The sequence below is a fragment of the Arachis hypogaea genome, chromosome 15 (genome assembly GCF_003086295.3).
Source record: "Arachis hypogaea cultivar Tifrunner chromosome 15, arahy.Tifrunner.gnm2.J5K5, whole genome shotgun sequence".
NCBI classification, from domain to species: domain Eukaryota; kingdom Viridiplantae; phylum Streptophyta; class Magnoliopsida; order Fabales; family Fabaceae; genus Arachis; species Arachis hypogaea.
In genome coordinates this window covers 109,969,603-109,992,691 of record NC_092050.1, presented here as the reverse complement: position 1 = coordinate 109,992,691, position 23,089 = coordinate 109,969,603, and the positions used below count along the sequence as shown (strand labels likewise).

General features: G+C 38.5%; 2 pseudogenes; both read left to right on the top strand.

Annotated features, from left to right (window-relative positions):
• The first annotated feature begins 16,199 nt into the window (after positions 1 to 16,199).
• Positions 16,200 to 19,349, top strand: LOC112748699 (probable NAD(P)H dehydrogenase (quinone) FQR1-like 1; annotated as a pseudogene).
• On the top strand, positions 17,680 to 18,523 carry LOC112747110 (probable polyol transporter 4; annotated as a pseudogene).
• Positions 19,350 to 23,089: the final 3,740 nt, after the last annotated feature.

Sequence of the window (23,089 nt, the reverse complement as noted above, 5' to 3'; positions counted from 1 at the left end):
AAGTCTCCCATGAAGAAAAACGGAACCTGACATAGACCCACCATGTAGCTTAACTCCTCCCACATTACCAGTTTTTCACTCCTAACATGTGCACCATATACCAAGCAAAAAACACATTTGAAATTATTTTTTGTCAGAATACCCTCCACGCACAGCCAGCCATCCCCTTTATAGCAATTTAGTCTTGTAAATAGAGAATTATCCCACATTAACAACAAACCACCCGACGCACCAACAGACTCCACACACTCCCAATCCACCGTATCATAACCCTACAGATGTGCTACATCAAACCTAGACACAGCCTCCTTCTTTGTTTCAATCAAGCCTAGCATATTCAATCTATATTTTTTCTTCAACTCTTTCACCATGCACCACTTTCCATACCCTCCTAGTCCTCTAACATTTCAGCAACTATAAATCATTTAAAATAGTTTCTACACACCTTATTATGTTGTTTGGGTCTGCTTCTCATAGCTTTCTCCTTCTGTTTTGCCATTTTTCTTTTTGCTGCAATTGCTTCATTCTGACTTTGTAAAATTGCCATAAGATTTTCTTCATCGTCATAGAAAACCGCACCTGACTCCACTGCTAGCTTCAACGATTCCTTATTCTCTACTAACTGTCCTGCCTGCGTACCCCTCTGCTCAGAATCTGGTGGTGCGTGTTCAAGTTCTGTCTCGGAACCCACATCCTCATTATTCCAGTCCTTCACATTCCCTTGATCCACACCTTCATATTCCACTTCTTCCAATTCGCACACCTTTCCCTGACATAGTATATGTTGGTATCCTTGTTTAGACCGGCCGGTTTCTTCATTAATAAGACTCTCCACTTCCGGTTCGGCATCAACGGCAACCGGCCTTTTTCGGACCACCCTTCCCTCGGTCCCTTCATCTGTGCACTGAACCTCCGCACGGCTTCGTTCCTCTGCTCTCTCGCCAGTCCAGCCATCAGCGGTGCCTGACCGTTCAGACGCTCCCCTCCTCGATGCACAGGAAGGCAAGACACCCCGGTTATCCACCTCATCCCCCAGGGGAGGCGTCGCACAGCCAGACTTGTGGAAAGCGTCCCTGGCAGAGATAGCTTCCACATTTCTCAACCCGGCAGCGTAGGGAAGCGACTGACCTGGACCAGCTCCGCGTTGAGGTTGTTGGTCTGCCCTACCCGGCTTCTTCGACCCAGATCTGCGAGGAAGCGCCTGGCCCAGCCTGTCTTCATTTCCACCTTCTGATTCCTTTCTTGCCCCATTATGCTTTCCAGGCCCAATTCCGCAAGGAGGCTCGGTACCCAGTCTATCCTTACGTCCGTCTCCTTTTTGGAGAGTTACCCCACTCAGCTTTCCCTGGAGTCCGCCTAGTTGAAGCTGTTGGATTCCACTCAGCAGCCCTTTACTCCAATAATCTTCTTAAGGCCCTGTTGTTGATTGGCCCAATAGCTGCCCAGCATTTTGACTAGCCTTGTGGGCCTCTCTCCTTTGTAAGCATCCATTTATCTCAACCTCACCGTGAAATATTTTCTCAACCTGTTTTGTCCCACTTCTTTTTTCATCCCCAAGATTAGCATTGTCATTAACCCCCTTTAATTCGTGCTGATTCGACATCCATTGCCTCTTCAAAGCAATTAAATTGTCTTTATTGTAATCATTCAAAAAAATGTCTGCTGTGACCAAACTACCCTTATTTAAATCCATGTAGCTACATTCAGCGTGAATTAGGAAGAAAGGTTTAATATGGAGAAATTTCTCTTATGTGTATCAAAATACCCCTCATTCATTTTTGGCTAAATAAACATACATATTATATAATATGTTGCTTACAAAAATTACTTATTCAGAGTGACTTCTCTGAAAGCTCCATGTTTTTTACTTATTCATTTTTGAGAATTATGTATCAAATCAAAGTTAGAATTTATTTATTGAAATTTTTTTTATCAAATCAGATGTACAAATTATTTATAACAAAACTGTAAGGATATTTTTGTTTTAGCCTTATTTTATGTTGAATTAGAAGAATTAAAGTTGTGCATACATTTCTGACTTTCTTTTGATCTTTCAAAAGGAGAAAGTATTTCATGTTTAATGATCTGTATTGTGCATATATTGGTTTTATTTATCTCAATCATATTTAATGATCTGTGTTGTGCATATATTGGTTTTATAAAATTACTAGGCTTTTTTATTTCTCATTTTTTATAAGTTAATTTCTTTCTCTCTCTTTTGTTGTTGATTGTTAGAAGACTAATTTGTGTGCTCGTTCAAAGATTTTTGGTCCAATCCCTTTAACTTTTTGTTTGGAATTTTGGTTAGTGAAATTCTTATGTTGTAAATTTTATTGACTTCTAAGGTGTTGTATGATAAATGAAATATTACTTATGTTGTTGCTTGTATAATAAACGAAACATTGATATGGTTAAACATTGATAGGGTGTTGTATGATAGATGAAAAATTGCTTGTGTTGGATGATTTATAGGTACTAAAACATCAAATTCGTAAGAAATATCTTGCCACCATTAAAGGTATCTTGGATGATAGGCTACTTCTTGAATGTATCTGCATGACCCATAATTGCTAAATTCAATTCTTGTTGCTTTAATGGTCATTTATAGTTGCAAGTTTGTATCTTTTGTTGTCTTTGTTCTTAAATTTCTGTTAGATTATGTAATGGCATTACAATAAGCATCGGAATTAAGTTTGCATTTGCAATTTCTTGTATATTGTAAAGTTTTAAATTCAAGATGAGTATTGTATGAAGCTTTATATGTGTTGAAGGGAACCTAAAATTACCATATCTAACACACTTTATCTCAATTCTTTGTTTAAATAGTATATTATATTGTTTAAAAATTGGTTTATAAAATTAATATGATTATTGTGCAATAGAAGAAGTTTATAAAAAAATTGGCAGAAGTTCAGGCCCAACATGCCGAGACTCAAGCACAGGGAATGAAGCTATCACCAATTGATGAGTACTTGATTTAGGAGGAAGTGTGTGGTGGCATAAAGAAAAATTGAGTTTACAAAAAGATGGCATTCTTCTCCAGCTCTAACAAGTCTAGAACCACTTCTGCTAACTCTGTATCTAGAAGAGAATCTAGAAATCAAAGTTTCATTCCTAATTTGTGAGAACAGATTCATAATCTCAGTAAAGAGCTTTTTCAACGTGTTACTCAACAGATAGATGAGCGTATTAGTAAGTTGTTAGATACACGCTTGGCTCCTTTGGAAAAGACTCAAAAGAAGTTAGAGAAGTTAGAACAGGAAATTGGAAAGGCCAAGAAGGAAAAGCTGAAAGATAAGAGCTTAGTAATCCAAGCAGATCCTTGGTACAGGAACACCACAGACACATCCCTCAAGACTCAAACCCTTGGTGCCTAGCCTCTTTTCTTGCTATTTTTCTTTTATTCTTCAACTTTGATTGTTCTTTCCCTTTTTCTTATTAGGATCTTGGTATTTAGCTAGTCTCATGGGGTGTGTTCAAGCATATGATTCATGACAGATAGTTGTCTTCCCACCTTGTGGTTGGTTGAACCAACTTAGCTAATTTATGACCACACCACAAACTCAGGAACTTACTCCATAGTATGAACTCCACTCTGGTCTTTTATAAAACACTCATTCTCTTTTCATTTGATTTAAAAGGACAAGCATACAATTAAGTAAGGAAATGATGCAGTAATGACATTCAGACTAGCAATCCTAGACCTAAGCAATGAAAAACTTAAAAGACAGAATTTAAAAAGGTTCCAACTAACGAGTAACTATTAATCAAAAGTGCATTCGGACTTTCAACTTTCATCATTCTAAGTACATGGAATTAAGTACATTACAACCTTTGGGTGATGGTTTCTAGTTGCCCTCTTTTTGTCATCATCCTAGTCTTTGCTACCTCACTTCCTTGGGTGGAGGTGCACCATTTCCTTATAAGATTCCTGCAAAGTTATTGGAAGTTGCTTGTTCCCAAAGCACTTGAGAAATAGTTAGCTTGCATGAATGCTTGTGACTTCCGAACTTAATTTGGTGTGTGAACACCAAACTTAGTTCCTTGCCCAGTACAAAACCCTGCATATATGCAGAGAACCTCGTATCTTGTTATTAACAAAACAATTATTAACTAAAGTCTAACTACATCTAAGTGGTTTCCCTTGATTGGTTGGAGCTAGCAATGTGCTTTGGAGTGTAGTGTGATTATAACTCATATCTTTGGTGGAACACCAAACTTAAAGCTACACTTTCACTCTTGGATTTGTTTTGGTGTGGGACACCAAACTTAGATCCTAGCAATACAGGGGAAACAACTTGTGATTTTTATTGAAATGACGATGAAAAAGAAACTACCTCAGGTTGGGTTGCCTCCCAACAAAGCGCTCTTTTAGCGTCGCTAGCTCGACGATTCCTCCATTACTTGAGATGATACTTCACTTTGGGGTTTTCCCCCATGTTGCCCAGGTAGTGTTTGAGCCTTTGTCCGTTCACAGTGAAAGTCCTCTCCGAACTTTTATCCATGATTTCTATGTGCCCATATGGCGAGACCTTTGTGACAAGGAAGGGTCCTGACCACCTTGACTTGAGTTTGCCAGGGAACAGTCTCAATTTGGAGTTGTAAAGGAGTACTTGCTGCCCCTTTTCGAAACTCCTTGGTGCCAGATGCAGGTCATGTCTTCTCTTCGCCTTTTCTTTATAAATCTTGGCATTTTCATAGGCTTGAGATCTAAATTCCTCCATCTCTTGCAGCTGCAGGATCTTCTTTGCACCAGCAGCAATGCTGTCAAAATGTAGTATCTTGAGAGCCCAGAGAGCTTTGTGTTCCAGCTCCAGTGGTAAATGACAAGCTTTCCCATACACCAGTTGATATGGGGACATTCCAAGTGGAGTTTTGAATGCTGTTCTGTATGCCCAAAGAGCATCATCCAGCTTCTTCGACCAATCCTTTCTTGATGCACCCACAGTCTTTTCCAGAATCTTTTTTAGCTCTCTGTTGGATATCTCAGTTTGCCCGCTTGTTTGGGGATGGTAAGGAGTGGCCACCTTGTGTTTTAACCCGTATCGTAGGAGAAGAGCTTCTAGTGGTCTGTTACAAAAATGGCTCCCTCCATCACTAATGAGTGCTCGTGGAACTCCAAATCGGCTAAAGATATTCTTCCTAAGGAAGTTCATGACCACCTTGTTATCATTCGTTGGAGTTGCAATAGCCTCCACCCACTTGGAAACGTAATCCACTGCCACCAAGATGTACTTGTTTGAATATGAAGTTGGGAATGGTCCCATGAAATCGATTTTCCACATATCAAATAGTTCTAGTTCTAAGATAAAATTTTGTGGCATCTCATTTCTCTTGGGCAAGTTTCCAGCTCTTTGACACTCATTGCAGTTTTTTGCTAGTTCTTTGGCATCTTTGAAAAGGGTGGGCCAAAAAAATCCGCTTTGTAACACTTTGGCTGCAATTCTGTCCCCTCTAAAATGTCCTCCATAACATGAGCCGTGGCAGTTCCACAAGACCTCTCGTCCCTCTTCTTCTGAAACACATCTTCTAAGGATTCCATCTGAACACTTCTTGAAGAGATATGGCTCTTCCCAGACAAAGTACTTTGCATCATTTATGAGCTTCCTTTTTTGATGTTTATTGATCTCTGGAGGTAGAGCCCCAGTTGCCTTGAAATTGGCAATGTCTGCAAACCATGGTGCTTTGTGAACTGTCATCAACTGCTCATCAGGGAAAAGCTCGTTCACACTTGTATCATGTGTTCCACCTTCCTCATGAGGGATTCTAGATAGGTGATCCGATACCTTGTTCTCCACTCTTTTTTTGTCTCTGATTTCAATATTGAATTCCTGCAACAATAAGATCCATCTTATTAATCTTGGTTTTGATTCTTGTTTGGCAAACAAATATTTAAGTGCTGTGTGATCTGTGAAAACAATCACTTTAGCACCAATGAGGTATGACCTGAACTTGTCAAATGCAAAAACTATGGCTAGCAACTCCTTTTCAGTAGTGGTATAATTTCTTTGAGCATCATTGAGGACTTTGCTAGCATAGTATATCACATGGACTAAGTTATCTTTCCTCTGCCCTAACACTGCCCCAACTGCAAAATCAGATGCATCACACATCAATTCAAACGGTAAGTTCCAATAAGGTGGGGAAATGATAGGGGCAGATGACAATCTTTCTTTCAAATGCTTGAATGCTAACATACATGTTTCATCGAAGATAAATGGTGTATCTGATATAAGGAGATTGCTCAAGGGCTTAGCTATTTTTGAAAAATCTTTAATAAACCTTCTGTAAAAGCCAGCATGCCCTAAAAAACTTCTAATTGCCTTGACATCACTGAGTGGAGGAAGTTTTTCAATTAGTTCCACTTTAGCCCTGTCCACTTCAATGCCTTGGTTAGAAACCTTATGGCCAAGGACTATTCCTCCTGTCACCATAAAGTGACATTTCTCCCAGTTCAAGACCAGATTGGTCTCTTGGCACCTTTTCAATACTAAGGCAAGGTGACTCAGGCAGCTAGTAAAGGAATCTCCGAATACCGAGAAATCATCCATAAAAACTTCAATGAATTTCTCTATCATATCTGAGAAGATAGAAAGCATGCAGCGTTGGAAAGTCGCAGGTGCATTACATAGCCCAAATGGCATGCGCCTGTAGGCAAACACTCCATATGGACAAGTAAATGAAGTTTTCTCTTGGTCTCTGGGATCAACCACTATTTGGTTATATCCTGAATAACCATCAAGAAAACAGTAATATGCGTGTCCTGCGAGTCTTTCCAACATCTGATCCATAAATGGGAGGGGGAAATAGTCCTTTCGTGTAGCCTCATTGAGTTTCTGATAGTCTATGCACATCCGCCATCCTGTGACGGTCCTTGTAGGAATTAGTTCGTTCTTCTCATTGGGAACTACAGTGATTCCTCCCTTTTTGGGCACGACATGCACGGGGATGACCCAGGGGCTATCTGAGATCGGGTAGATTACTCCTTCCTGCCATAGCTTCATAACCTCTTTCTGTACCACTTCCTTCATGATTGGGTTCAGCCTTCTTTGAGATTAAATGGATGGTTTGGCATCATCTTCCAACAGTATCTTATGCATGCATATGGCTGAACTGATTCTCTTCAAGTCAGCAAGGGTCCATCCAATGGCATCCTTATGCTTCCGCAATACTTGCAGTAATTCATCCTCTTAATCTTTACTGATGGATGAGTTTATGATGACCGGGTAGCTTTCATTCTTTCCTAGGTATGCATATTTGAGAGTGGGTGGCAGTGCTTTGAGCTCAAGTTTGGGTGCCTCTATCTTTTCATTCTCTTCCTCTAGTGCACCTTGTATGCGAATCTCTATTGTTGCAACCTCTTCACTCGATGTAGACTCCTCCTCTATTAACCTTTCAGGCCCTTCTTCTTTAAAACTCTCCTGCACTTCCTCTTCAAGTGAGTCCAACCTCATACATTCCCCTAGTTGTTCTGGTGGGTAACTCATGGCCTTGAACACATTAAATGTCATCTTTTCATTGTGCACTCTTAGGGTGAGATCACCTTTTTGGACATCAATGACAGCTCCAGTAGTGGCCAAGAACGGCCTTCCCAGGATGATGGAGGTCTTGACTTCCTCCTGCATGTCCAGCACTACAAAATCTACCGGGAATATGAAGTCTCCCACTTTCACCAGCAAATCCTCTACTACGCCATGAGGAAATTTGAACGATCGGTCTGCCAGTTGTAGGGCCATTTTTGTTGGCTTAGCCTCCTCGATCTTCATTTTTCTCATCATAGCTACTGACATCAGATTTATGCTGGCTCCTAAGTCACATAGAGCTTTCTCCACTGTGATCTCCCCTATAATACAAGGGATTTGGAAGCTCCCAGGATCCTTCAGTTTATGGGGTAGTTTATGCTGAATGATAGCACTACATTCTTCGGTTAGTATCACAGTCTTGTTGCTCTTCCAACTTCTCTTCTTAGTCATCAATTCCTTCAAGAACTTGGCATAGAGCGGCATTTGCTCTATTGCTTCAGCAAAGGGTATGTTAATCTGTAATTTCTTGAAGATTTCTAAAAATCTGGAGAACTGGCTGTCATCCCCCTTCTTCTTCAGTTGTTGAGGATATGGTACTTTCGGAACATATGGCTTCAGCTCTCCTTCCTTTTGACGTGAGTTGGAGGTGGGGATTTGAGCTTCATCTTGTTCCTCCTTCTTTCCAACTGAATCTTTCTCTTGGGGTTGCTTGGGAGTCTCCTTCAATTCTTTTCCACTTCTGAGGGTTATAGCCTGACACTCCTCCCTTTGGTTTGAGTCTGCATCGCTGCGAGGGTTGTGGCTGGAAATTCTCTTGAATAGGTAGCCAATTTGTGTCTCAAGTTTCTTGATTGCAGCATCTTGATTCTGCATATTGGACTGCACTTCTTCTCGGAATGCCATACTGTCTTGAATATCTTTGCATATGCCCTCAAGCATAGTCTCAATCTTGGAGAATCTATCTTCAGATGAGGGTGAGTTGAGAGTGAAGGGGTAAGTTTGGTTATTCTGGTTTTGGTATGGAGGTGGAGAGGTGTTGTTAGGGTGGTGTTGATATGATCTTTGTGTGGAATGTTGGTGAGCTGCATGGTTGTTGGGGTTGTGACATCTCTGATCTTGGCTTTGATCTTGTTGATTCCCCCACCCAAAGTTTGGGTGATTCCTCCAACCAGGGTTGTAGGTCTTGGAGTATGGGTCATGATTTTGTCTAGGTGAATTCCCAATGTAGTTGGCTTGCTCCTGCTCACTCTCTGCCTCTACATTCACTCCCTCTTGGGTTGTTGATGAGGTGGTGATTGCTGCTACTTGGTTCCTCTCCATCTTCTTAGTGAGGTCAGCTAATTGCTTGGTAATGAGCTTGTTTTGGGCCAGCAGAGCATCTACATTATTTAGCTCCATCACTCCTCTAGTGTTCCCTCTTTCCGAGGCATAGAAGTAGTCATTCTCTGCTACAGTTTCAATGAAATCTATGGCCTCCTCAATGGTCTTCTTCTTGTTCAGAGATCCCCCGGATGAGTGGTCTACTGCTTTCTTTGATTCATAAGAAAGGCCTTCATAGAAAATGTGTAGCTGCACCCATTCATTGAACATATCTGGTGGACACCTCCTTGTTAGGTCCTTAAACCTCTCACATGCTTCATATAGAGTCTCACCATCCTGCTGCCTGAATGTTTGCACCTCAGCTCTCAGCCTGTTAATCTGTTGAGGAGGATAGAATTTGGCTAAAAATTTGTTCACCACATCTTCCCAGGTTGTCAAACTCTCTTTAGGGAAGGATTCCAGCCATTTAGATGCCTTATCCTTGAGTGAGAAAGGGAACAAAAGTAGTCTATAGGTGTCAGGATGAACACTATTAGACTTTACAGTATCGCATATCCTCAGAAAGGTGGTTAGATGTTGATTGGGGTCTTTTTGGATGCCTCCTCCAAATGAACAGTTGTTCTAAACTAGGGTGATAAGCTGTGATTTTAGTTCAAAGTTGTTGGCATGTATGGTTGGCCTTTGAATGCTACTCCCATAGTTTCCTGGGTTTGGGTGGATGTAGGAGCCTAGAACTCTTCTCTCTTGCCCAGCATGATTTTCTAGACCTTCTCTGCCATGGTTGTGAGCCTCTTCTTCATGATGGTTCTCCATATTCTCCTCCATGTTTGGTTCAAAGTATTCTTCCTCTTCCTCAGCACCAACTACTCTCTTTCCTCTTGCTTCCCTCCTTAATCTAAGGAAGGTCCTCTCTGGTTCAGAATCAAATGAAGTTGAAGCCCCGCTTCTCCTCCCTGTCATACAACCAACAAGGTACAAGCAAGGAAAATAGATGCAAAAAGTATTCTATTAGAATTACTGTTAGTGTGAGTGATGCAATATATCAAACAGTTAGTGGGTTAGTGAACTGAATTGTAAATAACTAAAAAAATAAACGAAAAAGTAGGGGGAAGGGAAGAAATTACCTAAAACTGAAAGCGAATTAACTCAACAGAAATTTAAATCAAACAAAAGAAAAATGCTCAATCTAGTTATCCTCAAATTTAATCATTGTTGATTCAAAATCAATCCCCGACAATGGCGCCATAAACTTGATACGCACAAAACTTGTCTCTCAACAAATTTTCTTCGGCAAGTGTACTGAATTTGTCGTCAAGTAAAAACTCACAATAGAGTGAGGTCGAATCCCACAGAGATTGATTGTTCAAGAAACTTTAATTAGAGAAATGTTCTAGTTGAGCGAACCAGAATTTGATTTGAGATTTGCAAAAAATTAAATGGCGGGAAAGTAAATAACAAAAACAGTAAATGCTAGAAATAAAGAGCTGAATGTAAATAGCAGAAAGTAAATTACAGAATCTTAAACGGGAATGGGGTAATTGCTCATAAAAGTAAATGGCAGAAATTAAAGAGAATGGGTAAGATCAGAAATGGGGAGTTCATTGGGCTCAGAAGATGTTGCATTCTCCGGATCAAGTTCATTTTCATCTCTTCCTCAATCAATGCATCCATTGATCTCCTTGGCAATCTTAAGTGATCGAATTCCAATTTCTTGGTAATTCAATCTCTCAAATCTTGATCAATAGCCAATTCCTTGGTCAATTGCTCATGAGAAGAGATGAAGTATGGTCACTGATTATACCACATGCATTTCCCAAATCAAGTGTTGGTAGAAATAATAGTCACATATCCATCCAAACCCAATTTGGTCCAGCATGAGAAAGCATTTCTAGCATGATCTCTTCATTCCTCTTTCAAGGTTCAGAAGAGATCCAAGTATGAATAGCTTCTTTTCCAAGATAACTACCCAATTGGATGAAGATCGAAAGCTTTCTAGTAAAATCAAGAGAAAAGATAGAAGAAGGAGAATGAAAACTAATATTGATCCATCAAATTACAACAGAGCTCCCTAACCCAATGAAAGGGGTTTAGTTGTTCATAGCTCTGAAAGATGAAAACAAAGATGGAGAATACATCATGAAAGTAAAACTAAAAGTGCAGAGAAAGTAAAATACAGAGAGTAGTTCTATGCCAAAGGCTCCCTAAAGTTTCCAACTCCTCTAACTAATTCAAAGCTACTCTTATATATACTACTCTTATCATCTTCTAGTTGGCTCTTCAAGTCTTGGGTATGGGCGTCTGAATCTTGAGTTTGAAGCAGTTATCCTTTTCATTGGGCTTAGCTTTGCTTGCAGAGAGAAAAGGTGAAGTAGGCAGGGACTTTGACTCAGGACGTTAGTGGTGTCAACGTTAAGTGAAAGTGTGGGTTCGAGAACGTTAGTGACAATCACCTTTTTCACTAATGTTCCTAACCCAAATATGATCACGTTGACTTCAACGTTAGTGGCACTAACGTGACCACTAACTTTGCCTCTTGGTCCTTCGCACACGTTATTGGGACTTACCTTTCCCAATAACGTAGAGAGTCCTCCCTTGTCCCTACGTTAGCGTCCACGTTAACTAGGTTAACGTGGCTTCTAACGTAGTAATGCCAATCCTTCGAGAACGTTAGTGACACTTACCTTTGTCACTAACGTTCCAATGTGCCCCTATTTCCCACGTTAGAGTCCACGTTAACTAAGTTAACGTGGCTTCTAACGTAGTCATGCTAGCCATCTCCAACGTTAGTGACAAAGGTGAGTGTCACTAACGTTGGCTCATCATCTCTTTATCCATGTTAGCTTCCACGTTAACTAAGTTAACGTGGGAGTTAACGTTGCTCATGGTGGCTCTTGGTGGTTCACCCCAACATTAGTGACAAAGGTAAGTGTCACTAACGTTGGCTATCAATTGCTCTCTCCACGTTAGCTTCCACGTTAACTAAGTTAACGTGGGAGTTAACATGGCTTATGGAGGCTTGGCCAACGTTAGTGACAAAGGTGAATGTCACTAACGTTGGCTTCTCTTTTGCTTCTTAACGTTAGAGTCCACGTTAACTAAGTTAACGTGGATCTTAACGTGGCCACTTATGAGCTTGGTCCAACGTTAGTGACAAAGGTAAGTGTCACTAAAGTTGGCTCCATTTTCTTTCTTCCACGTTAGAGTTCACGTTAACTTAGTTAACGTGACTCTTAACGTGGGTTATGATGGCTTCGAGGGCGTTATTGGCGATTACTTTTCTCATTAACTGTGCATGTTAGCACCCATTCCACGTTAGAGGTCACGTTAGTGGGACTAACGTGACTGCTAACGTGGTTCTTCTTTGCTTCCTTTGTCCTGAAATCAAGCAACAAAGTGCATCAAAGTTCTAGTCCAAGTCATGAGTCATGCATCATCTAATTTATCATATAATTCATGCAAAATTCTCATGAAATTATGTAAAGTGCACATTGTATGCTTGAATTAAGATGTAAGTGAATATCTACCCAAAACTAGCTTATTTTCTAAGAAAATGCATGAAACTACCTTAAAAACAGTAAAAAAAAGGTCAGTGAAACTGGCCAAAATGCCCTGGCATCAATCGACCAAGGTATGGTTTTGGTTTCTCGTAGGTAATATAGAATGTAACATGAAAACATAGGCTAGATGACCATAGGATAAGCTTGAATTGAATTTGTTTGTTGATTTGATTGGTGAATAAATGTGTATTAGTGTGTAATTGATGTGTGATATGATGAATATATGTGTTGGCATGTTGTGGCATGAGATTAACGTATATGAATGTAATTGTTGTTGGTTTGGTTAAGGAGTTATTGTGTGTGTGTATATATATATATATATATATATATATATATATATATATATATATATATATATATATATATATATATTGTTGAATGAAACTGATGGATTTGAGAATTGGAATGTTGTGGAAAGAATGGAATGGAATGGATGTATAACTGTTTTAAGTACTTTTGATATTATTCTGCAAAGTGAAATGTAGGTTTTGAATTGAGAAATCGGAAAGAATAGAGGTGTTGGTATTTTGGTAAAAAGTCAATTTTTGACCAACTTCAGTGAGGCATAACTCGGCTTACGGACCCTTAAACTTTTTCAAACCTGTTTTAAATGAAAATTGGGTCCGTGACGTTTATGTCATTCAAAGAACGGATAAAAAATCACTTAAAACGAAAAAAGTTATGCGCGTTCAAAGTTTGGTGCGAAAATCTGGTTTTAGTAGCTTTTGAAGGAAACGGGGTTCGCGTACGCGGAAGCATGGTCGCGACGCAAGCATTCTCTTCAGCCTCGGACACCTGCGTACGCAGGACATGGCTGAGTATGCGAGTCTAATAGTTCACGTACGCAAAGGGGTATCTCATGTATGCAAAACCCTTGTTTGGCAGAAATGTGATTTTTACAAAGTTTATCCAAATCTCTAGCTTTCCAAACCTCTGTAGCTACCCTCTATGGTCCAATACCTAGCCTTTAAGCTTAGGAAATAGAGTGAACCCAGAGAGGAGGGTTGTGAAGTAGAGGAATTGAATTGAGAAGGGTGAATAAGGTGATATATGATATGAATGATGAAATGATTTGATGTGAAATATTTGAGGAAGTGCGGAAATGTATGAATGTATGAGTAATGAATGAGACATAATTAATGAAAATGATGATATTGATGAGTTGGATGTGGAGAAGGCAGTAGGGTGCTAATCCCTCGATCTTTTTCCCCTGCATTCTCTATGATTGTGATATGTTGGATGTGGAAAAAGCGGTAGGGCATTAATCCCTCGATTCATTCTCCCACATTCCTTGTAATTGTGTTATATGGGATGTGGGGAAGGTGGTAGGGCACTAATCCTCTGACAGTTTTTCTCACATTCTCTCTCTTTGTCTGTCTGCAAGGTGGTAGGGCGCTAATCCCTCGATCAGTATGACACGACCTCACTAGGAGAAGGTGGTAGGGCACCAATCTCCTGATTTATTTTCTCCCTGGTATATGCCTCCAGGAGAAGGTGGTAGGGCACTAATCCATCGATGTTATGCCTCCTGGAGATGCACAGACAAGAGACAGCATACGAGTTAGCTACTGGAATGTGTCAGCTTCTGGTAGTATAACCGACACGTGAGCTCACAGCCAGTAGGACAGGCATGCATCATGTGCATTTGTATGATTTGTTTGAGTATGCATTTGTATTGGTTTGCCTAAGTGCTTCACTATAATTAACTGCTATATTTGTATTTGTTTAATCCTTTTAGAGGCTTTTGGAGAACTAGGTACTTTCTTTATAAATGTTGGGGTTTTATAGGATATACGTATATACATGTGTGTATGTAATCATTCTCCGTCTGGCCTTGGCTTCGCAGGTTGAGCCTGAAGCTTGATATTTTGTATGTAATCATCCTTACTTTTCTTGTACTCAAGTTTCCATTTACGTGAGCGTTGCGCTTTTCATTTTGCGACTTTTGTTTAAGCTTTCTTTCAAGACTCCTTATTATAAATTCCTTTCAACTATTACTATGTATATATTTTATTGACTAATTACCCAAATCAGTCTCCAAGAATTTTAAAAGTGGACATTTTAGTCCCCAAGAAAAATTAATACACAGATCAATCTCCAAGGTTTTACTCCGATAGACAAATCAGTCTCCAGTTCATTTTTCGGCAGAATAATTACCCAAATCAGTCCCCAATCACTACTAGAAAATGAGTTATTACAGACGGATATTTCTAACAGATTTTATCCCATGGAAATACAAACAGAATTTGCGAGGGATTTTTTGTCCGAAACAAAAAAATGAATTGGCATAAATTACAGACGAAAAAGAGAATCTGTTGATAATTCTGTCGGAAAAATTAATTTTTTTGTGGGAAATGGTTACCGACGAAAAATCCGTTTATAATTAAATGAAAAAAACGTTGCATTTTATTAAATTATTACCGACAGAAAATCTGTCTGTAATTTAAATATTCCGTCAGAAATATTGAATTAACCCTAACTCGGACCCTACCCTCTCGATCTCCATTCACACTCCATACAAGTGAAGAGCTTCTTCCTCTCTCCGTCCATTCTCTTTCCATCGCACGAGCTTCTTTCACTGCTGCCGTCGCCGCTCGCGTCGCACGATCTCATCGCTGACCTTAGCAACGACCATTCACTGGTTATCCTCATCCACCAGTTCAGGAATCACTGCACTCATCCTTCAGGGAGGATCTCTGCCTCTGGTGGTCGTGGAGGTAGTTGCGTCGTCATCGTTCACACTGCTCTGGGCCCAGCCACCTCCTTCATGCACGGTGTCATCTCCCTCCAACTTTGCGACGGTGCCGCTGGCTGTCGCCTGGCCAACCACAGCCTTTGTAAAAGAGTAAGGTGTCTTTGGCGGTGGGCGATTCAACCCCACCACTGCTACTCCGCCGCCCTGGATGGCAACTTCCTCCTCGGCCTGAGCCGTTTCCTCCAAATGTGCCAAATGTAGATCCATGTGTTCTTGAACTGAAATTGCCCTTGATTCTACTGGTTGAAATTCAAAATTGAAAGCTAATTCTTCTTCTTCAGCCAAATATGTTGCTTCTTCTTCATTTTCTGCATAAATAGACAGAGATAAATGCTGAATTATTGCTCGATCTGTCAGCTCTGTTGATTTTGTTTGTTGTTAAGGTTAAAATGTAAAATTAAAATCTGATGAGTCTCCTTCTTCTCCTTTGATGTGAACTTCTTCTGTAAGTTTTTTATTCCTTGCTGATTCTGAAGCTTTTGCTGTTGTAGACTCAAATTCTGCAATTTTATATTCTGAATCTGAATTCCAAAATTGGAGATATGTGATTATTGAATTTTTTGCTGGTAGCTTTGCTGAATTGTTGTGAGTAGTGAAAATTCTGTGTTTGATTTGGCCTGAATCTGGAAAATTGGAGGCTCCTGGAGTCGTTGATGATTGTTGATTTGGCTATGGTTACTGTTCCAAGGTCGTAATAATGAGACTGCATTTTTGGTTAGTCAAAATTATCCTGTCACCATCTTCAATTAATTAACTAATAATACTAATTTATATACATGCCACTCTCTTGGGAAGTATCTTTAATGATTGTTGAATGACTTCTAAATCAAGTTACTATTTTAATTAGAGATGTAGGGGAGATCTTTGTTCTTATTTAGTATATACCCTACTTATGGATGTGACTGAATAGTATATATCTTACTGGTTGGACTAGTTACAGGTGAATTTCTTCTTGGCTTTGGTCTAAGTGAAATTCCCAAAAGTGTTTGGAGACATACTGACTGGACAATCCGCCAGAAAGTTCTCTCCTACAAGATTGCCAAAATGGCTGTCGAACTTGATAATGCTCACCAAGAACTTTCAAATGCTATTGTTGTAAGTAGATTGTATGTATTGTAAGCAAAGTTTCTCTTGCTATTTCTAAATTTTTTCTGCTTTCTGGTCTACAAATTCAAGTTTGAAAATGTTGTTAATCTCTTACTTGTAAATGAAATAGTAACCTCTCTGTACTGATTAGTTGAACCTATAGGTCCATAACCTATATTTAAAACTTGATATGTTATTTTTGTAGGTTGCTCAAGCAACGTCCAACCAGATATCGAAGCGTGATTTTATGTTTTGCATTTTATAATTTACATGTTCCTAATTAAGAGCTGAGATTTTATGTTTTGCATTTTATAATTTACATGTTCCTAGTTATATTTCTACCCATATGAAATATTTTGTTGCCTCATTGGTCTTAATTAGTTCTCTACTAAATTGGAAGCAGAGATAGACTGCCTGTCTAAACCAACTGACTTTATTATCTTTCATGCTATAGGGCAAACAAATCCTTATGAAATTGCATTTGTCATATAATTGTCTATTTCTTGTGTGCTTGTCAGTGTTTCTCTCATTACACTTGTTGATTGTTTATTCTCTGCAACAGACTTCAGGTGCTATTGGCTATTCCAAGTTTGTAAGCCGTGAGATGAGCAAAGCTGAGGCACTTTTGAAGGTTGGTTATTATGGTGAAAAAAATACTATTATAATTGAAGTTTATTTAGTTCTTTCTAACATGGGTTTGTGTGAATAGAATGTGTAGGTTATACTATCTCCAGTTGATTCTGTGGTAGATAGATACCAAGCATTACTACCTGAGGGTACACCAATGGACTTTCAGAGAATACTGGACCTTAAGGATTTGCTAATTCCTATCAGTTCTTTGTTCAATTCCTCTAGTTCTGATTACTACCTCAAAAACTGGAGATTGGCTGTCTCATCATATAAATGCATAAAATGAACTTGTATAATTCTAAGTTCATGACTAATTTCACCTAACTTATTCTAGCTGAACAATCATAAGTGAATGAGATGCCCTCTTAAGTAAGTGGGTAATTGTCCCAAGCTTCAGGAGAATAACAAGGAAGCATAGTCTTAATCTACATGTAGACTAAAAACAAAAAACTGGTTCAAGATTCACTATTTGTAAAGAACATTACATTTTTAGTAAAATAAGACCTAAAAGGAAGTAATCTTTTGTTGATGACACAAAACTTGCCTGTCGTGCTCAAGTCAAGTGTTGGATCTTATCAAGATATGGACTAGTTTCCAAAGTTGAAAATTCTTATGGAATATGTATGAAACATTAAATTTGAATAATTACCATAATCGTTCAACTTTGTTATTTTCTAGGAATGGTTTATGGACTTTCTGTGATTCTTGATTTATGTTTCTTTACATTCCTAAGAGAAGAATAAATTCCAAAATCTGGTAGAGGCTATCAACCTTGGTGCTATTTTAGAATGATTAAAAATGTTGACTTTTTGTTTCCCCAAATGTTGGTGTAATGAGTGGAGCAGTCATATTCATCAAAGAGGATCTGAAGATATTTGAGCTGAAGGAAGAGTTTATGGTTGGCATTCTGAGCGTGGTTTCTCTATTGGAAAGTTTAGGAGGTGGAAGAGCATCAGATATGATTGGTAGAAAATGGACTATGGCTGTAGCAGCAGTGGTGTTCCAATCTGGTACACTCACAATGACTCTTGCTCATTCATTTTCAGTTCTAATGATTGGAATACTCTTAGCATGTGTTGGAATAGGATTTGGAGTTGTCATAGCTCCTATTTACATTGCAGAGATTTCACCAAACATCTCTAGAGGAACCTTCACTTCCTTCCTTGAGATTTTCATAAACATTGGAATCTTACTTGGCTATGTATCAAACTATGCCTTCTCAGGCTTCTCAGGACACATTAATTGGAGGATAATGCTTGTTGTGGGAATTCTTCCTTCTATGTTCATTGGTTTCGCCCTTTTCGTTATCCCTGAGTCGCCGAGGTGGTTAGTAATACAAAACAGAATTGAAGAAGCCAGACAAGTTCTCTTGAAAACAATTGAGAATAAGAAAGAAGTAGATGAGAGACTGGCAGAAATTCAGCAGGCTGCTGGAGTTCCTTCCAAGGAGGACAAACCGGTGTGGCGCGAATTGATCTTCCCTTGTCCTTCGCTTTGCTAGATGCTAATCACAGGATGTGGTATCCAATGTTGATAAACTTGGTTCAAAGCCTTTTCTTTACATAAGCACAACTGGGATGACAATATGTTTGTTCAGCATAGGAGCTACTCTTTCTATGTTTGGACAAGGATCCTTTATGATTATGCAATAATATATATTCATTTTGTTATGTTATAAATAATTTTTAATATGATTTCATTAGCAGGTATTACTCGCTATACAGACATGTAGAGAGACTAGCAGAAGAAATAAAGAAAGGTGCTAATTCTATAGATGGTGTTGAGGCCACTCTATGGTACCTGAGACTTTGCCGGAAGAGGTGCTTGGCGAAATGGGAGCACCACCGAAGAGCGACCGCTCATTAACCCAAAAGAGCTGCCGGAGGGTGACGATTTCTTGTTCGGCTTCCCAACAAGATTTAGAATGATGGTTGCTCAGTTCAAATCTTTTCTAAATAAAACTGGAATCTTGTGGCAGACACAACAGCTTGCTGGCAGGCCCACTGGAATCTTCTATAGCACCGGTTCTCAAAGTGGCAGACAGGAGACTACAGCGTAAGAATTTCACTCTCAACTAGATATAAAATACAAATTTGACTAATTTGATAAATGTTTTTGAAGTGCACCTTGCATTTTTGAAATTATTATTAATTGGTAATTAATAGGACTCATGAATGAAGTTCCAATAATGATAAGAAAATTGTGGAATCAATGGCAGGCTCACTGCTATCACTCAGTTGGTTTACCATGGAATGCTGTTTGTCCCAATCGGATATACATTCGGCGGTGGCATGTTCGAGATGAATGAAGTGAACGGTGGCAATCCGTACGGTGCCAGAACTTATGCTAGTGGTAATGTATTAAGACAACCAACTAAACTTGAGTTGGAGCAAGCATTCCACCAAGGCAAGTATATTGCCACCATCACTAAGAAGCTCAAGAGAGAATGAAGCTATCCATAAATTAGGATATTGAGTCCTGATGAATCCACTAGTAGTTACATGTCATCTAATGTATTCGATTTGTATTATTTCATGGAAATAATTGCTTATTATAAAGAAAGCGCTTTGTACTAACTGGTGTATTTTTCTATTTGTACCATTAATAAAAATTTATATTTATTAAATTTATATTTATTTTGTATAAAAACAGCTTTATTTTGTAATGGAAAAATTCAAAAAAAGTATTTTACATTACTGACGGATTTATAAATAGATTTTTTGTCTGTATTCAGAATTTAGAATAGTTTTTCAAGGTTCCAATTACCGACGAAAAATCTATCAGAAAAGCTGTTGCCAACTACCGACGGAAAATTCGTCAGAAAATCTATCTCTAATTACCGACGAAAAATCCGTCGGAAAGTTTGACATTCCAGAAAAATGGAGGGAAGAATTTACCAAGGGAAAATCTGTCAGTAACTAGTAAAAATTCGTCAGTAAATAATTTCTGATGATGCTTTTACAGAGGGACAAAATATGTCGGTAATTTGGTTGGTAACCAAAAATCCGTCTGTAATAAAGACCAAATCTGTCTGTATTAAGCAATTTTCTAGTTGTGAATGATTTTAAAAAAGGATATTTTAGTCCCCAAAAAAAATTATATGCAGATCAATGCCCAACGTTTTTCTCCGTCAGACATAACAGTCCTCCATCCAAAAATAATAATAATAATAATAATAATAATAATAATAATAATAATAATAATAATAATAATAATAATAATAATAATAATAATAATAATAATAATTTTATTTTATTTTTTTGGATGGAGTACTGTTATGTCTATGGAGAAAAACGTTGAAAATTGATCTATATATTAATTTTTTGGGACTAAAATGTCTATTTTTAAAATCTTTGGAGACTGATCTGGGTAATTACTATGCCGAAAAATGAACTGGGGACTGATTTGTCTGTCGGAGTAAAACCTTGGGGATTGATCTGTGTATTAATTTTTCTTGGGGAATAAAATGTCCATTTTAAGAATCTTTGGGACCGATTTGGGAAATTACTCTATTTTATTTTAGAGGTCGTAATACCTAACTACCTCTATTTTACAACTTAAGCATAAAGCTCTATGTGGTAGGGTGTTACAATGAAAATTTTTCCTGATTAAATTTATATTTATTTTGTATGAAATCAGGTTTATTTTGCAATGAAAAATCTAAAAAATAATTCTATTTTATCTTACTAACAGATTCACAGACAAAAAGTCCATCTGTATTCAGAATTGTGAATACGTTTTCAGGCTTTAATTACTAATAGAAAAGCTCTCGAAAAATTTGACTCTAACTACCGATAAAATCTGTCGTTTTTGGCGAAATGAAGGAGATAATTACTAAAAAAATTTATCAATAACAGAAAAAAATTTGCCAGTAAATTAACAACGAAAAAATCTATCAATAAATAACTTTCGATAAGATTTTTATCGAAGATTAAAATTTGTTGGTAATTATATTGGTAACACAAAAAATTATCCTGTAATAAAAATTAAATTTATCTATAAATTCGTTAGTAATAAACAATTTTTTAGTAGTGGTTTATAAGAAGTTGTAAATGTATAAAATATATTTAGAATAATATAGAAGAGTTGGTTATAATTATTTCTGATTCAAAACAATTATAAGAGGTTAAGATTAGTAATATTCAGTTGAAGTGTATAAATACTTATTTATATCGACTGAAAGCTTTATTTCACTATTAATCTAAGTTATTTTGTTTTTTTTTCTCTGATTTTTTATTTTTATTTATTTTTATTTTTTATTTTTTATTTTTTTTGCATGCTCTTCTTTCTTTCTCTCGGCCACATCACTCTCATACTTTTAATTACATGTTCTAGATTCAAATCTCATTAGGAACGGATGTATTCTTCATCCAGTGGGGGCAAGTGCCCCCAATGAAATTTTAAAAAGTACTGAATAATTTTTAGTGTTATATCTTATTTGTCCCTACTACCTAATTAATTTTGACCCACCGCCAAATTCCTAACCCTTTTCTTTCTTCTCCTTTTCCAATTTTCTTCCCTTGCTCCAGCCTCCACCCTCCAGAGCTACTGCCGCCAGTGCCACTACTCCGCGTCTCCGCCGGTGTCACTGGCTTACTGCCGCTAATTGTGTTGCATTGCTCCCCCCGTTCAGCGTTTCTTTCGCATGGCTCTGTGACTGTATATAAATCTCCTTGCATTGCCTTCTTCTTCCGCGTCACTGGCTGTGTGCCTGTGTGGTTCTACCGCTACCTTCGATATCTGGTTCTACTTTCTTCTTCAGCGTTTTACCGCCTCACTAGTTATCTGGTACTTACTTTGGTTCGGCCTTCTTCTTTTGCATTCCTCTTTTGCGTTCCTCTTCAGGGACTTCAGTTCTTCTGGTTCTGTCTTCTTCTTCTGCGATCTGTCCCTCGGTCCCTGCTCTTCAAGCTTTAGCCTTTCGCCTTCGTCTTGCGATCCTACGGCGCCAGACTTGGGCGCCTGGTGAGCGAATAATTTATACCCTTTTTGGCATTATTTTTACATAGTTTTCAGTATGATTTAATTACTTTTTGTTATATTTTTATTAATTTTTATTCAAAAATCATATTTCTGGACTTTACTATGAGTTTGTGTATTTTTCTGTAATTTCAGGTATTTTCTGACTGAAATTGAGGGATCTGAGCAAAAATCTTATTCAGGGGCTGAAAAAGGACTGCAGATGCTGTTGGATTCTGACCCTCCTGCACTCAAAGTGGATTTTCTGGAGCTACAGAAACCCAATTGGTGCGCTCTCCATTGCGTTGGAAAGTAGATATCTTGGGTATTCCAGAAATATATAATAGTCTATACTTTGCCCGAGATTTGATGGCCCAAACTGGCATTCAAAGTCAGCCTAAAACTGTCTAGCGTAAAACGCCATAACCGGCACCTTTTTCGGCGTTAAACACCCATTCTGGCACCCAGGGTGGCATTTAACACCAGATTTGGGCATATGAACGTGAAAGCTTGAAAGCTCAGCCCAGACATATACCAAGTTGGTCCCGAAAGTGGATTTCTGAACTATCTACACTTAGTTACTCATTTTCTGTAAACCTAAGTTACTAGTTTAGTATAAAAACTACTTTTAGAGATTCATTTTGTAACTCATGACAATTTTACACTTCATATTGTATCTTTGACGGCATGAGTCTCTAAACCCCATAGGTGGGGGTGAAAATCTCTGCTGTGTTTCAATGGATTAATGTAATTACTACTGTTTTCTATTCAATCACGCTTTATTCTATTCTAAGATACTCACTCGTACTTCAATATGGAGAATATGATGATCCGTGACACTCATCATTATCCTCAACCCTATGAACGCGTGCCTGACAACCACTCCTTTCTATCTGAGCTCAACGTAGTCATTGGGCGACAGCTTGAGTGCGTATCTCTTGGGTTTCTGATCCACGGACCGAGTCCAGAGATTAGAACCTTCGTGGTATAAGCTAGAACCAATTGGCAGCATTCCTAGGATCCGAAAAGTCTAAACCTTGTCTGTGGTATTCCGAGTAGGATCTAGGAAGGGATGACTGTGACGAGCCTCAAACCTGCAAATATTGGGTGCAGTGATAGTGTGCAAAAGGACAAGGGTCCTATTCCGACGCTAGTGGGAACCGACAGATGATTAGCCGTGCGGTAGCTGTACATGGTATTTTTCATCCGAGACGAGCAATTTGACAGTTAATTAGCCGTGCAGAGATCGTACTTGGTAT